This window comes from Camellia sinensis, chromosome 1 (assembly GCF_055761805.1).
Source record: "Camellia sinensis isolate YWXY chromosome 1, ASM5576180v1, whole genome shotgun sequence".
Classification (NCBI taxonomy): domain Eukaryota; kingdom Viridiplantae; phylum Streptophyta; class Magnoliopsida; order Ericales; family Theaceae; genus Camellia; species Camellia sinensis.
This window is the reverse complement of record NC_138961.1, coordinates 100,200,217-100,215,167: the sequence shown is the minus strand read 5'-3', so window position 1 is coordinate 100,215,167 and position 14,951 is coordinate 100,200,217.

Here is a 14,951-nt window from a genome sequence, read left to right as displayed (position 1 = left end):
CTGGGAGAGGACAGATGAGTCAGGGCAGAGTGTTTGCATTAGTACCAGGAGACACTCAGAACGCTGAGGCAGTAGTGTCAGGTATACTTCTAATTTGCTCCCAAGATGCTTATGTGTTGATTGATTCGGGTTCTACTCACTCGTTTATATCTACTAAGTTTGCCGAGAAAATTAATAGAGAACTAGAGCCCCTTGGTTATGTGTTGTTTGTATCTACTCCATCTGGGAAATCTATGTTTGTTACATCCATTTACAGAGCATGTGTTGTTGTGATTGAGAATGTTGAATTGCTAATAGATCTTATGCCTCTAGACCTAGCTCATTTTGATGTTATACTGGGAATGGACTGGTTAGTTGCAAACGATGCATCTATTAATTGTGTTTCGAAAAGCGTCACACTGAGACCCCCAAACCTAGCCGAGGTTATTTTCCAGGGTAAAGGGGTAGTGCCCCCACCATACTTGATTTCGTCCATTAAGGCCTGTAGGTTAATTCAGAAAGGGTGTCGAGGTTACTTGTGCAGTATACTGAGTGATCAGAATGGAAATGTTAGCTTAGCCGACATCCCGATTGTTAGGGATTTTCCCGACGTCTTTCCGGACGAATTGCCTGGCCACTTGACCGATAGAGAAATAGAATTTACTGTCGATATTACATCGGGAACGCAGCCGATCTCCAAACCACCTTATAGGATGGCCCCCGCTGAGCTTAGAGAATTGAAACTGTAATTGCAAGAGTTGTTAGATAAGGGATTTATTAGGCCGAGCACTTCACCATGGGGAGCACCTGTTTTATTTGTTAAGAAGAAGGATGGCACACTCCGTCTTTGTATTGATTATAGAGAACTCAATAAAGTCACCATTAAGAACAAGTACCCGTTACCTAGGATTGATGATTTGCTTGATCAGTTACAAGGAGCACGAGTCTTTTCTAAGATCGACCTTCGGTCTGGTTACCATCAGCTTAAAGTTAAAGCCGAAGATGTTGAGAAGACTGCTTTTCGAACAAGATATGGCCACTACGAGTTTTTAGTAATGCCTTTTGGAGTGACTAATGCCCCTGCTGCATTTATGGATTTAATGAACAGAATCTTCAAACCGTATTTAGATGAATTTGTAGTTGTTTTCATTGATGATATATTGATCTATTCCAAGAGTAATGATGAACATGAAAACCATTTGAGACTTGCCTTACAGATTTTGAGAGAACGGAAATTGTATGCGAAGTTTAACAAGTGTGAGTTTTGGCTTTCTACCATCTCATTTTTGGGTCATGTGATTAATGAGGAGGGTATCTCAGTAGATCCTAGCAAAGTTGAAGCCGTAGTAAATTGGCCGAGGCCGACTAATGTGTCCGAGATTCGTAGTTTTCTGGGTTTGGCAGGTTACTACAGGAAGTTTGTGAAAGATTTCTCAAGGATTGCAATTCCGTTAACGCAACTGACTAAGAAGGGAACACTGTATGAATGGACTAAAGATCGAGAGTCAGCCTTCCAGGAACTGAAGACGAGGTTAATTACAGCACCAGTACTTGTACTACCATCAGGTAACGAAGAATTTCATGTCTATAGTGATGCATCGCATAAGGGTTTGGGTTGTGTATTAATGCAAAAGGGTAAGGTTATAGCTTATGCATCTCGTCAGTTGAAACCTCATGAGAAAAACTACCCTACCCATGACTTAGAATTGGCGGCCGTAGTATTTGCTTTAAAGATTTGGCGTCACTACTTGTATGGAGCTACTTGTCAGGTTTTTACAGATCATAAGAGTTTAAAGTATCTATTTACTCAGAAAGAATTGAATTTGAGACAGAGACGGTGGCTTGAGTTGTTGAAAGACTACGATATGCAGATTCAATATCACCCCGGAAAAGCTAACAGTGTAGCCGACGCTTTGAGCAGGAAGTCTGATGGAAATTTGGCGTGTTTAACCGTGATATCAGCAGAGCCGACTATTGTTAATGAAGTAAAGACAAGACAGATGGAGGATAGCTTCCTCAGGAAAATAGCCGAGGAAATTCTCACAAAGCCGAGACCAGGGTATACTATCGAAAACCGAGTACTCAAGTTTGAAGGAAGGTTATGTGTGGCCGACGTCCCAGAGCTGAAGAAAAAGATTTTGCGGGAAGCTCATAGCACTAAGTTTGCTGTCCATCCAGGGAACACCAAGATGTATCAAGATATGAGGCAGACCTTCTGGTGGCCAAATATGAAAAGAGAAATAGCCGAATTCGTGTCCCAGTGTTTACATTGTCAGCAAGTGAAAGCAGAACATCAAAGACCAGCAGGACTTCTTCAACCTTTGCCGATTCCTGAGTGGAAATGGGAGCACATCTCCATGGATTTTGTGATTGGGTTGCCGAAGACACCTAAGGGTATGGATTCAATTTGGGTTGTTGTGGATAGGTTAACTAAGTCAGCACACTTTCTACCCGTTAAGACTACCTTCAACGCCAATCAACTTGCCTTGCTATATGTGAACGAGATTGTCAGACTTCATGGAGTGCCGATGTCAATTGTTTCAGACCGAGATCCTAAATTTGTTTCTAGATTTTGGCAGAGTCTACAGAGGGCCTTCGGAGCCGAGCTGAGATTTAGTACAGCCTTTCATCCCCAGACAGATGGGCAGACTGAGAGGACAATTCAGACGCTTGAAGATATGCTTAGACTTTGTGTGTTGGACTTCCAAGGAAGTTGGGGAACACATCTACCCTTAGTGGAATTCGCTTACAATAACAGTTATCAAGCTAGCATTGGCATGGCGCCGTATGAGGCCTTGTACGGAAGAAAATGTAGGTCGCCGATATGTTGGACCGAAGTCGGAGACAGAGCTCTGCTTGGTCCCGAATTGATTCAAGTGACAACAGAAAAGATTAAACTTATCCAACAGAGGATTAGAACTGCCCAGAGCCGACAAAAGAGCTACGCCGATCAGAGGAGAAATGAGTTAGAGTTCGAAGTTGGGAATCATGTATTCCTGAAGGTTTCACCAATGAAAGGAGCTTCCAGATTTGGAAAGAAAGGTAAGTTAGCACCTCGCTATATTGGGCCATTTGAAATTCTTGAGAGAATTAACCCCGTTGCCTACAGACTTGCTTTGCCGCCAGATTTGAGCCAAGTCCACAATGTGTTTCATGTTTCGATGTTGAGGAAGTACATCCAAGACCCACTACATGTAATTGATCATTCCGAGATCACAGTTAATGAAGATTTGGGCTACGAGGAGAAGCCAATGAGGATTGTTGATCGACAAGTGAGACAATTGAGGAACAGATTGATACCGATGGTAAAGGTCGAATGGAAGGAGCATTATGGCACAGAAGCCACGTGGGAAAAGGAAGAGGACATGAGAGTCCGTTATCCGGAGTTGTTCTGGGAGCAAGGTAATCTAAGTTTGGGGACCAAACTTCTTTAAGGAGGGTAGGATGTAACAACCCTCACCTTACTCTTGCCATACTTGCATACCTTTTTTTTTTTTTTTTTTTGCATGGTCTAGCTTATTATGTTAAATTGAAGGTTTTGCCTTGTCTTGATTTGCTTAAAGTTTGCTTGCATGATTTTGTTCTTTGCTTAGTGTGTGTGTGCATAGCCGAGGTCATCTTGAGCTTAGTCCGCCTTTGACCCTTTGTACTTAGGACTATCTTGAGGTCTTGTTTAACCCCATCTTCACCTCGGGCATTCTTTGCCAAGATGTTTCGTACTTGAACCTTGTCCGCAGGCAGGTATGGCCTAGGCCGAGATGTGGCGCACCCCGGCCAAGGTGTGGCACAGCTTAGTCAAGTGTCGTCCTCCCTAGCCGATGTTTTTCTATTCCGTTACTGGATCCATGTTTTGAGCCGATGTCATCCCCTTGCCGATGTGTATTACCCGAGCTTGCTGCATACGATTTGTCAGAGACCTGTCTTGTCTATCAATCACCTTTTGGAGCTGAACCAACCCGATTATGCCACGTGTCCGAGCTGTTTGTTAAGGCAGCCGACAGACCTTGAAACAAATCATTTCTTGTCTCAAATCTTTGTTTTAGAGAGAGAAGCTCTAGAAAGGGAGGGAGAAGAGTTCTTGAGTGAGAGTAGTCTTCCAAGCTTGATCTTTGTGGCTTGAGCCGTTAGATCCGAGTTTTGAGGTTAGAATCTTGATCTCCTTCGGTTGTTCTTGCTGATCATCTAGTTGCATTGCATGATCGGATTTGTTTTGCATGTCATGCATCGTTTTGAAGTTGGTTTGGAAAGAGAAAATGGTTTTTCATGTGTTCTTGAACAAAGTCTCATTTTGATTGAAGAGTTTGGAACGAAAACCATGTTTTTGTGTTTGTTCTTGCATGACCTTCTTGAATGGGTACTTAAGCCCATATGTTTTGAACTCTTGGCATGAAAACTCAGATTTTGTAACAAGTTGTGAACTTGCATCCATCTTTCAAATGATCATGTTCTTCATATTCTCCAAAGGAAAACCCAGGTTTCTCCTGACCTTGTTTAGCGGGACCTCGGCCTAGCCCTGGTCAGTACCGGTGTGTTTTTATGAAACGGGAGCAGTAATTAAGCTCCCCGCTTGTTTTGTTTTGTCCTTGACTTAGATCTGGCATGAATGCCGAGATCATTTGCATGTATACATAGAGCTTGCTTTGAGAATGTGACTTGCCATGTGATTGTAGGTCCTTGATATTGCTTTGAGTTTGCACCGGAAGAACTAGGTGAGTGGTATTATTGATAAAGCTATGTTATACTTGTTTGATAAATCTTGTTGCCTTGTTTGACAAAGTATTTTGTTAGCATGAATAAATAGCCCTCGTTTTGATGTGCCAAGTATACTCCTCGTTTCGATACCATCTTTGGAAAGGATACGGTCCTTGTTAAATCGGGCTACGGGCCTAATTAACACAAGTCCCTTGTGCTGGAGGACTCTAAACTTTCGCAGTACTAAGTATAAAAGGATACGGTCCTTGTTAAATCAGGCTACGGGCCTAAGTAACACAAGTCCCTTGTATTGGAGGACTCTAAACTTTCGCAATACTTTTGACCAAACGATTACGGATCGTACATGTTATGATACTTGTAATACTTGATGATGAATACGGTTCATCCCTTGCTTCGCCGATGTTATGATACTTGATGATGAATACGGTTCATCCCTTGCTTCGCCGATGTTATGATACTTGATGATGAATACGGTTCATCCCTTGCTTTGCCGATGTTATGATACTTGATGATGAATACGGTTCATCCCTTGCTTTGCCGATGTTATGATACTTGATGATGAATACGGTTCATCCCTTGCTTCGCCGATGTTATGATACTTGATGATGAATACGGTTCATCACTTGCTTTGCTAAAGTTTTGATGTGTTTCGTTTTGAAGGATCTCGGCTTTATTCATGCAAAACCTTTATTTTTAGTACCATTCACTGAGTTTTGTACTCACCCCTCTATATATATGTAGGTGATGAGCAGGATGGCGGTGACGCCTAGACCGTTTTGGATGCTTGTTTTGGATTCGTGCTTATGTCGGCTTTACTTTTGTATTTATGTCGGCGATGCCCTGCTTTGCATGTCGGCAAATCTTGAAAATCATGCTTCTTGACTTGTAATAGCTGTATTTTGTATATGCCGGCTCAAGAAGCCTTTTGATCAAGATGTAACATGTATTTTCCTTTCCTTGTTGTATTCAAGTTGTAAAGTTAATTGGAAATGTTTGGCACTGCTTTAATCTACGCACAGCTCTTATGGACCACTTGTATTTGATTTATTGCTTCCGCATTTGTGAGCCCCCTATATCCATACTCTGATTGTGTTAAGTTTTGAAAAGTTGGCCTTCGGTAATTACGGATTACTGGCCATCACGGCACCAAACTACTAGGGGCGGTTTGGGGTCGTGACACCGCTCGAGCGGAGAAAACTCGCTCGAGCCAAGAAATGCAACTCTCAGGTCCAGAACCAGACGCAATCGCTCGCTCGAGCGAAGCCACTCTGGCTCGATCCACCAGACACGAACTCAACTCTTGCTCGAGCGACCAACTCCTCGCTCGAGCGAAGGTCCAAAAATCTGGGCAGCAGCACTAGGCTCCCAAACACAACCAACCTGTAACAAACCTGCCCAACACATCCTATAACTCAAAATACAAAGTAAAAAGGATGCAAACAAGATAATAAACATCTACCAACATCCACGGACACATGTCCGGATCACTGTACAACAAGGGTAAACCCGGGATCGCTATAGAATTTAATGGGAATTTATTGGGAATTTACAGAGTAATTTACTGATAATTTACTTGCAATTTACTGAGTATTTACTAGAAATTTATTGTGTATTTTACTCAGTATTTACTTGAAATTTACTGAGTAATTTAATGATAATTTACTAGGAATTTACTGAGTAATTTACTTAGAATTTAATGGGAATTTACTCAGTAAATTACTGAGAATTTTTTGGAAATTTACTGAGCAATTTACCTAGTATTTTCTGGGAATTTACATAGTAATTTTCTGTGAATTTACTAGGAATTTACTGGGAATTTTCTATGAATTTTTTGAGTAATTTACTGAGAATTTATTAGGAATTTACAGAGTAATTTAATGAGAATTTTTTGGGAATTTACTTAGTAATTTTCTAACAATTTACGGGGAATTCACTGAGTAATTTACTGAGAATTTACAGGGAATTTACTGGGAATTTATTTAGTAATTTAAAGAGAATTTAACTAGAATTTACTTAGTAATTAACTAGGAATTTACTGAGTAATTTATTGAGAATTGACTGGTAATTTACTGAGTAATTTAATGAGACTTTACTAGGAATTTACAGAGTAATTTACTAAGAATTTACTGGGAATTTACTCAGCAATTTGCTGAGAATTTACTGGGAATTTACGGAGTAATTCACTGAGAATTTAATGGGAATTTACGGAGTAATTCACTGAGAATTTAATGGGAATTTACTGAGAATTTACTAAGTAATGTACTGGGAATTTAATGAGTAATTTACTGAGAATTCACTGAGTAATTTATTGAGAATTTACTTACAATTTACTAAAAATTTATTGCGTATTTTGCTAGAATTTACTTGGAATTTATTGAGTAATTTAATAATAATTTACCGAGTAATTTACTTATAATTTAATGGGAATTTACTCAGTAAATTACTGAGAATTTACTGAGCAATTTTCTGAGTATTTTCTGGCAATTTACTGGGTAATTTACTGAGAATATACTGGGAATTTACTGAGAATTTATTGGAAATTTACTAGGTAATTTACTGAAATTTTACTAAGAAATTTAATGATAATTTACTTGGAATTTACTGAGAATATACTGGGAATTTACTGAGTAATTTACTTAGAATTTTATGGGAATTTACTTAGTAAATTATTGAGAATTTATTGGAAATTTACTAAGTATTTTCTAGGAATTTACTGGTAATTTACAGAGAATTTACTGAGTAATTTACTAAGAATTTTCTTGGAATTTAGAAAGTAATTTACTGGGAAATTATTGGGAATTTACTGAGTAATTCAATGAGAATTTACTCGGAAGTTACTAAATAATTTAATACAAATTTTCTGGGAATTTACTGAGTAATTTACTGAGAATTTACTCAGTCATTTACAGAGAATTTACTATGAAGTTACTAAGTAAATTAATAAGAATTTACTGTGAATTTACTGAGTAATTTACTGATTAGTTTACTAAGAATTTACTGGGAATTTACTGAGTAATTTGCTGAGAATTTACTGGGAATTTACTGATTAATTTTCTGAGAATTTACTAGGAATTTACTAAGTAATTTAATGAAAATTTACTGGGAATTTACTAATTAATTTTCTGAGAATTTACTGGGAAGTTACTGAGTAATTTACAGGGAGTTTATCGGGAAAAATTTACTGAGTAATTTATTGGGAATTTACTTAGAATTTACAGAGTAATTTACTGGGAATTTACTGGGAATTTAGTGGATAATTTACTGAGAATTTAATGAGTATTTTCTGGGAATTTTTGAGGATTTTTTTGAGTAATTTTCTGAGAATTTACTGAGTAATTTAATGAGAATTTTCTTAGAATTTACTGAGTAATTTACTGAGAATATACTAGGAATTTATTTAGTAATTTAAAGATTATTTAACGAGAATTTACTTAGTAATTAACTTGGAGTTTACTGAGTAATTTACTGGTAATTTGCTGAGTAATTTAATGAGACTTTACGGGGAATTTATACAGTAATTTAATGAGAATTTACTGGGAATTTACAAAGTAATTTACTATGAATTTACTGGGAATTTACTTAGTAATTTGCTGAGAATTTACTGTTAATTTACGTAGTAATTCACTGAGAATTTAATGGGAATTTACTGAGAATTTACGCGGAATTTACTTGCAATTTACTGAGTATTTACTGAAAATTTACTGAGAATTTACTTGGAACTTACTGAGTAATTTAATGATAATTTAGTAGGAATTTACTGAGTAATTTACTTAGAATTAATGGGAATTTACTCAGTAAATTACAGAGAATTTACAGGTAATTTACAGAGAATTTACAAGGAATTTACTGAGTATTTTCTGGAAATTTATTGAGAATTTATTAGAAATTTACTGGGAATTTACTAAGTAATTTAATGATAATTTACTTAGAATTTACTGAGAATATACTTGGAATTTTCTGAGTAATTTATTGAGAATTTTATGGGAATTTACTTAGTAAATTACTGAGATTTGCTGGAAATTTACTAAGTAATTTACTGGGTGTTTTATGGGAATTTACTGGATAATTTACAGAGAATTTATGAGTAATTTACTGAGAATTTTCTTGGAATTTAAAGTGTAATTTATTGATATATTACTAACTAAATAAATTACTGGGAATTTACTGAGTATTTTAATGAGAACTTACTGGGAATTACTAAGTAATTTAACAAGAATTTACTGCGAATTTACAAACTAATGTACTGAGAATTTACTGAAAATTTACTGGGAATTTACTGAAAATCTACGGGGAATTTACTGAGTAATTTACTGGGAATTTACTCAGTAATTTACTGAGAATTTACTGGGAGTTTACAGAGTAATTTACTGAGAATTGGCTAGGAATTTACTGAGTAATTTATCGAAAATTTACTGGGAATTTATTGAAAATTTAGTAGGATATTACTAAGTAATTTAATAACAATTTACTAGGAATTTACAGACTAATTTACTGAGTAATTTACTGAGAATTTACTTGAAATTTACACAGTAATTTACTGAGAATTTACTGGGAATTTATAGAGTAATTTAATGAGAATTTATAGGGAATTTACTGAGTAATTTAATGAGAATTTACTGGGAATTTACCATGAACAATTTACTGAGTAATTTATTGGGAATTTACAAAGATTTTACTGGGAATTTACTGGGAATTTACTGAGAATTTACTAAGAATTTAGTGAGTAATTTACTGAGAAATTTAATGAGAATTTACTGAGTAATTTACTGAGAATTTACAGGGAATTTATTGAGTACTTTCTGGGAATTTTCTAGGAATTTTCTAAGCAATGTACTGAGTAATTTAATGAGAATTTTCTTGGAATTTACTGGGAATTTACTGAGTAAGTTACTGAGAATTTACAGGGAATTTACTGAGAATTTACTGGGAATTTGTCGAGTAATTTAAAGAGAATTTAACCAGAATTTACTTAGTAATTAACTGGGAATTTACTCAGTAATTTACTGAGAATTTACTGGTATTTTACTGAGTAATTTAATGAGACTATACTGGGAATTTATACAGTAATTTAATGAGAATTTACTGGGAATTTATAGAGTAATTTACTGAGAATTTATTGGGAATTTATCGAGTAATTTAATGAGAATTTAACCAGAATTTACTTAGTAATTAACTGAGAATTTACTCAGTAATTTACTGAGAATTTACTGGTATTTTACTGAGTAATTTAATGAGATTTTACTGGGAATTTATATAATAATTTAATGAGAATTTACTGGGAATTTACAAAGTAATTTACTAAGAATTTACTGGGAATTTACTCAGTAATTTGTTGAGAATTTATTAGGAATTTACGGAGTAATTCACTGAGAATTTGAGGGGAATTTACTGAGAATCTACTAGGAATTTACTGAGAATTTACTGGGAATTTACTAATTAATTTTCTGAGAATTTACTGAGTAATTTAATGAAAAGTTTCTGGGAATTTACTAATTAATTTTCAGAGAATTTCTTGGGAATTTACTGGAAAAAATTTATTGTGTAATTTATTGAGAATTTACAGAGTAATTTATTGAGAATTTACTTGGAATTTAGTGAATAATTTACTGAGAATTTAATAAGTATTTTCTAAGTAATTTTCTGAGAATTTATTGGGAATTTACTGAGTAATTTACTGGGAATTTTCTGAGTAATTTACTGAGAATATACTGGGAATTTATTTAGTAATTTAAAGATTATTTAACGGGAATTTACATAGTAATTAACTGGGAATTTACTGAGTAATTTACTGAGAATTTATTGGTAATTTACTAAGTAATTTAATGAGACTTTATTGGGAATTTATACAATAATTTAATGAGAATTTACTGGGAATTTACAGAGTAATCTACTATGAATTTACTGGGAATTTACTCAATAATTTGTTGAGAATTTACTGTTAATTTACGCAGTAATTCACTGAGAATTTAATGAGAATTTACTGAGAATTTATTTGCAATTTACTGAGTACTTACTGAAAATTTTCTAAGAATTTACTTGGAATTTACTGAGTAATTTAATATAGCGATCCCGGTTATCTCTTTACTGTTCTGTTGTTTTCCGGACGCGGTTTTGTGGAGTTGGTAGTTGTACCTATCGTGTTGTCAACTTTTAAACTCGTTTGTTTGTATTCTAGAATGTGTTGGGCTTGGTTGTTACAGGTTGGTAGAGCTTTAGCTCCCATTGTTGTTGTCCAGTTTTTGAATGATCCGCTCGAGCGGGGTTTACACACTTCCAGTATTTCGTGCCTCTGCAAAACTTCTGCAGATGTGTTTTCTACGCTCGAGCGGATTTCTTTACGCTTGAGCGGTCGTGCTCGAGCGGGTACTCTGGCACTTGAGAGGGTAGTACGTTTTGGTGTAAGTTTTGGGAGGGAGAAATCTACGCTCGAGCAGACTGGTTTTCGCGCTCGAGCGGATGTACTTTATTCTTGTGTCTTGGCGCTCGAGCGGGCCTTCTTGCGCTCGAGCGTACCTAGCTTTTTGTCCTTGACGGTCGAGCGTTGTGTTCTCCGCTCGAGCGGGAGAGTCGTATATCAGTTGGCAGCTAGGCTATTTTAAATCACTTTTTACATTTCCTTTCTCTCTCTTACTTTCCCAAAACCGATTTTTGAGAGCTCCTCACTCTAAAACCTAACTTCTCTCTAGGGTTTGATCTAGTAGGAGTGCTTTCCTCACCTTTGGCCTTTACAAAAAGTGTGTTGATCATTGAGGGCTACATTTTGATCTGAGAAATTTGGTGTTTGGAGCACTTCCGAGTTTAGCCCTTCTTCTCCTTGGGTTCTACATTTGAGGTAGGGATTTCCTTGTCCTTTTTCAATACTTCGTCTATAGATAGACATGTGGTAATTTATGTATTGCATGAAAATCATATCCATGTTGGATTTGTTTGAAATCATGAGAAGGAACCTAGGATTGGGTGCATGAAAAAAAATGGTTATGTTATCATTGATGGTTGTTTTGGGCTAATTGGAGTGTAAATTAGCATGTTGTAGTTGATAGAAGAAAAAGCCCTAAATTATATTTTGATTGATAAATTAAAATGGAGGATAGTGAACCTATATTGTAAATCTCTTGTGATACCCCTGTTCTGTATTATGCTAATTGGTCCCAAATGTCATTGTGATTATATGTTTTGATATGATTTGTGTGCCATTCTGTGAATATATATATATATATATACGATTTTGAAGTTTTACCTGTTCACCATAGGAATATCTGTTCGAATAATCAGCTTGGGAAATTCAATCGAGGGCCTTATCGGCCACAGAACCCGAAATTTATTATGCCATTGTGTTTGGCATAATTTTTAGAGCCTACGGTGAAATTTAATTGAAAATTTATTCGGGCCAGACTAAATTGAATTATTTAATGACATTGTGCTCCAATTGTTTAATACCTTAATTGTGGCTAGTGGGGCTTCTTGCATTTGAGCACTACACATCTCATTCTCTCATATACCTTCATTTTGGCTGATATTCACTCTAAGGAGAGGAGAGGGCCGACCTTTAGAGAGAGAGAAGAGAGAAAAATCTGTGTTTAATCTTGAGGGCTTGGAATCTTGGAGTCCAACTCAAATTGGACCATAGATTGAAGAATTGGACTTCTAGGTAAGCCATTGACTCTTGAAATTATGAATTGAACTTGTAATCTTGTGAGTTCAAGAGTTGTTTGTAATCAAGAGCATGTAATAAGTTGATTTTTGTTGAGTTTGAAGTCTTAGAACTCATGCATGTAAGAGATTACCTTGAATTTGCATGTTTGAGCTTGAAACAAATGATCCATGTAAAGTTTTGGTTAAAGCTCATGTTGTAATCGCCATTTGTACCATCTGAGTTGGGAATGATGAGCATCTCCCACATGCATGTACAAATCATGGAAGTATAAGTCTTGAATGTTTGAATTTGAGCATGTTGATGATGGGTTTGAGATGTTTTGGGACATGCATGTAGATAAATCATGAAATTGAGCTTCCTAATGTTGTAATCTTGTATTAGTAGCATGTTAGCATGTGTAAATGTGTAATTTGGGCCATTGCATGCAAGAAATGTAGATGGAAAACCGTATTGGAGCTCAAGAACACGATCTGGGAAACCCAGATTTTTGAGGTCCGCTCGAGCGGGAAAATCGTGCTCCCAGCATTTTTTTGCAGAGTTGGATGTCCGCTCGAGCGGGACACCTCACGCTCGAGCGCGGAGTCTTGTAGACAGGCCTTCAGCTCGAGCGCATCTTTCGTGCAACCAGTACTTTAGCAGGCCTTAAGGGTCCGCTCGAGCGGAGAAGTTTACGCTCGAGCGGGGACCCTGTTTCCTGGAATTTTGTTCATGCATTCTGTGATTCGTTTTCCGTTCTCTTTCACTTGTAAGCACTCTTAGGCATATGTTAAGCATTGTAAATGAGTTAATGAGATACGAACAAAGCCTAAAGAGGAATATGTGAATTAAAGAACGGATTGAACTGTTAGTGACCCTTTTGTATTCATGAAATGTGTAGGGTCAAGCTCCAGGGCGCATCCACAAGCCGATCACTGTGAGTAATATCAATATTTGAAAACTTGTCAATGTCCAATTGCTATTCCCCTATAAATATTATGAGTTGTTAATTGGGATGGTGGACAAAAGTTTGACATGAATGAATGGGCCAAAGGCCGTTTGACATGAACGAATGGGCCAAAGGCCGTTTGACATGAATGAATGGGCCAAAGGCCATTTGACATGAATGAATGGGCCAAAGGCCGTTTGACATGAATGAATGGGCCAAAGGCCGTTTGACATGAATGAATGGGCCAAAGGCCGTTTGACATGAATGAATGGGCCAAAGGCCGTTTGACATGAATGGATGGGCCGAAGGCCGTTTTGCCATGAATGGAAACCCGGATGGGCCAAAGGCCAGAATGTTTGGAACTACAGTTACTTGACTTGCATTTCGTATAGTTATATATATTTTGCTGTTAAACAGAAGTATGAATTGGGCCCAAGGCCGTTTAGAGCACGTTGATCTACATATTGTTATGTAACTGTTATATTTGATATTATTCACTGGGCTATCGCTCACGCTCATTCATGTATTTGTAGGTGAGCCAAGGGAAGTCCAAACCCAGCCCCAGTGAAGTCTGCTAGGAACAACAGGAGTTTTGGGAGAGTCAGCCTTGTGCCTCGCGCATGAGACCATCCTTGCCCTTTTATTATGTACCTATGTTTTGTCTTGTTGGCAAGGACCCAGTGCATGTCTGTACATAGTCTGTTATAGGTTGACTCGTTTTGGACGATCCTGTCTGTAATGAATTTTGTGAAGCTGTACCTTTGATGTGAGTTATTAACGTATCTGAGTATGGTTTGTTTGATGTGCATATAAGCACGGCTCTATGGACAAAGTTTTTAATTTTGCTTCCGTTTGGCCCCCATTAACTCTGTTAAAATACGTTTAGAACAGTTTGAGGCCGTAGGTAATCTCATGATTACTGGCCGGTTACGTCCTTAACCCACGGGGGCGGGTTCGGGTCGTGACAGAGTGGTATCAGAGCACGAGTTAATAACTCACACACTTGTCCAAAAAGAGCAATAAGCGTCTAGATGAGATCTAGGATGCATTCATGTGATAAATACGAGTTTGGAAGCATTGATTATATACTTAAATGTTTTGTTATGAATAATTATATGTGTAAGTTGTGAACTACTTGCATTACGGATTATCTGGAAATATGTGCTCCTTAGTGTATGTGTACTTGTGTACCTTTGGTATGGAATATAATGCAAGTTTAATCAGATGGTGAGAACCAGAGGTGATGAGTTAGAGGAATCCTCTGCTGCCAGACTGGACAGAATGGAAAGACTGATTCAGGAAATGGCAGAAGCTTTGAGACAGCAACAGGAGTGGCAACAACAGTGGCAGCAACCACATCCGCCACCTCCACCTCCGGCACCACCTGTGCCAGATAATCAAAATGATGATCGGATAATCGCTCTCACCAAGGAATTCAAGAAAATGAAACCGCCACAGTTCCATGGTGGACTAGATCCCTTAAAAGCCGAAGCTTGGGTACTTGGGATTGAAAAACTGTTTGAGGTGTTTCCGTGCTCGGATACACAGAAAGTGCTTCTAGCCACCTTTATGCTAGAAGATGAAGCGAGAAGATGGTGGATGTTGATGAGGGAAAACCACAGAGATATTGATTGGGCGAAATTTTTGGAAATCTTCTATGACAAGTACTTCCCGCAGTGT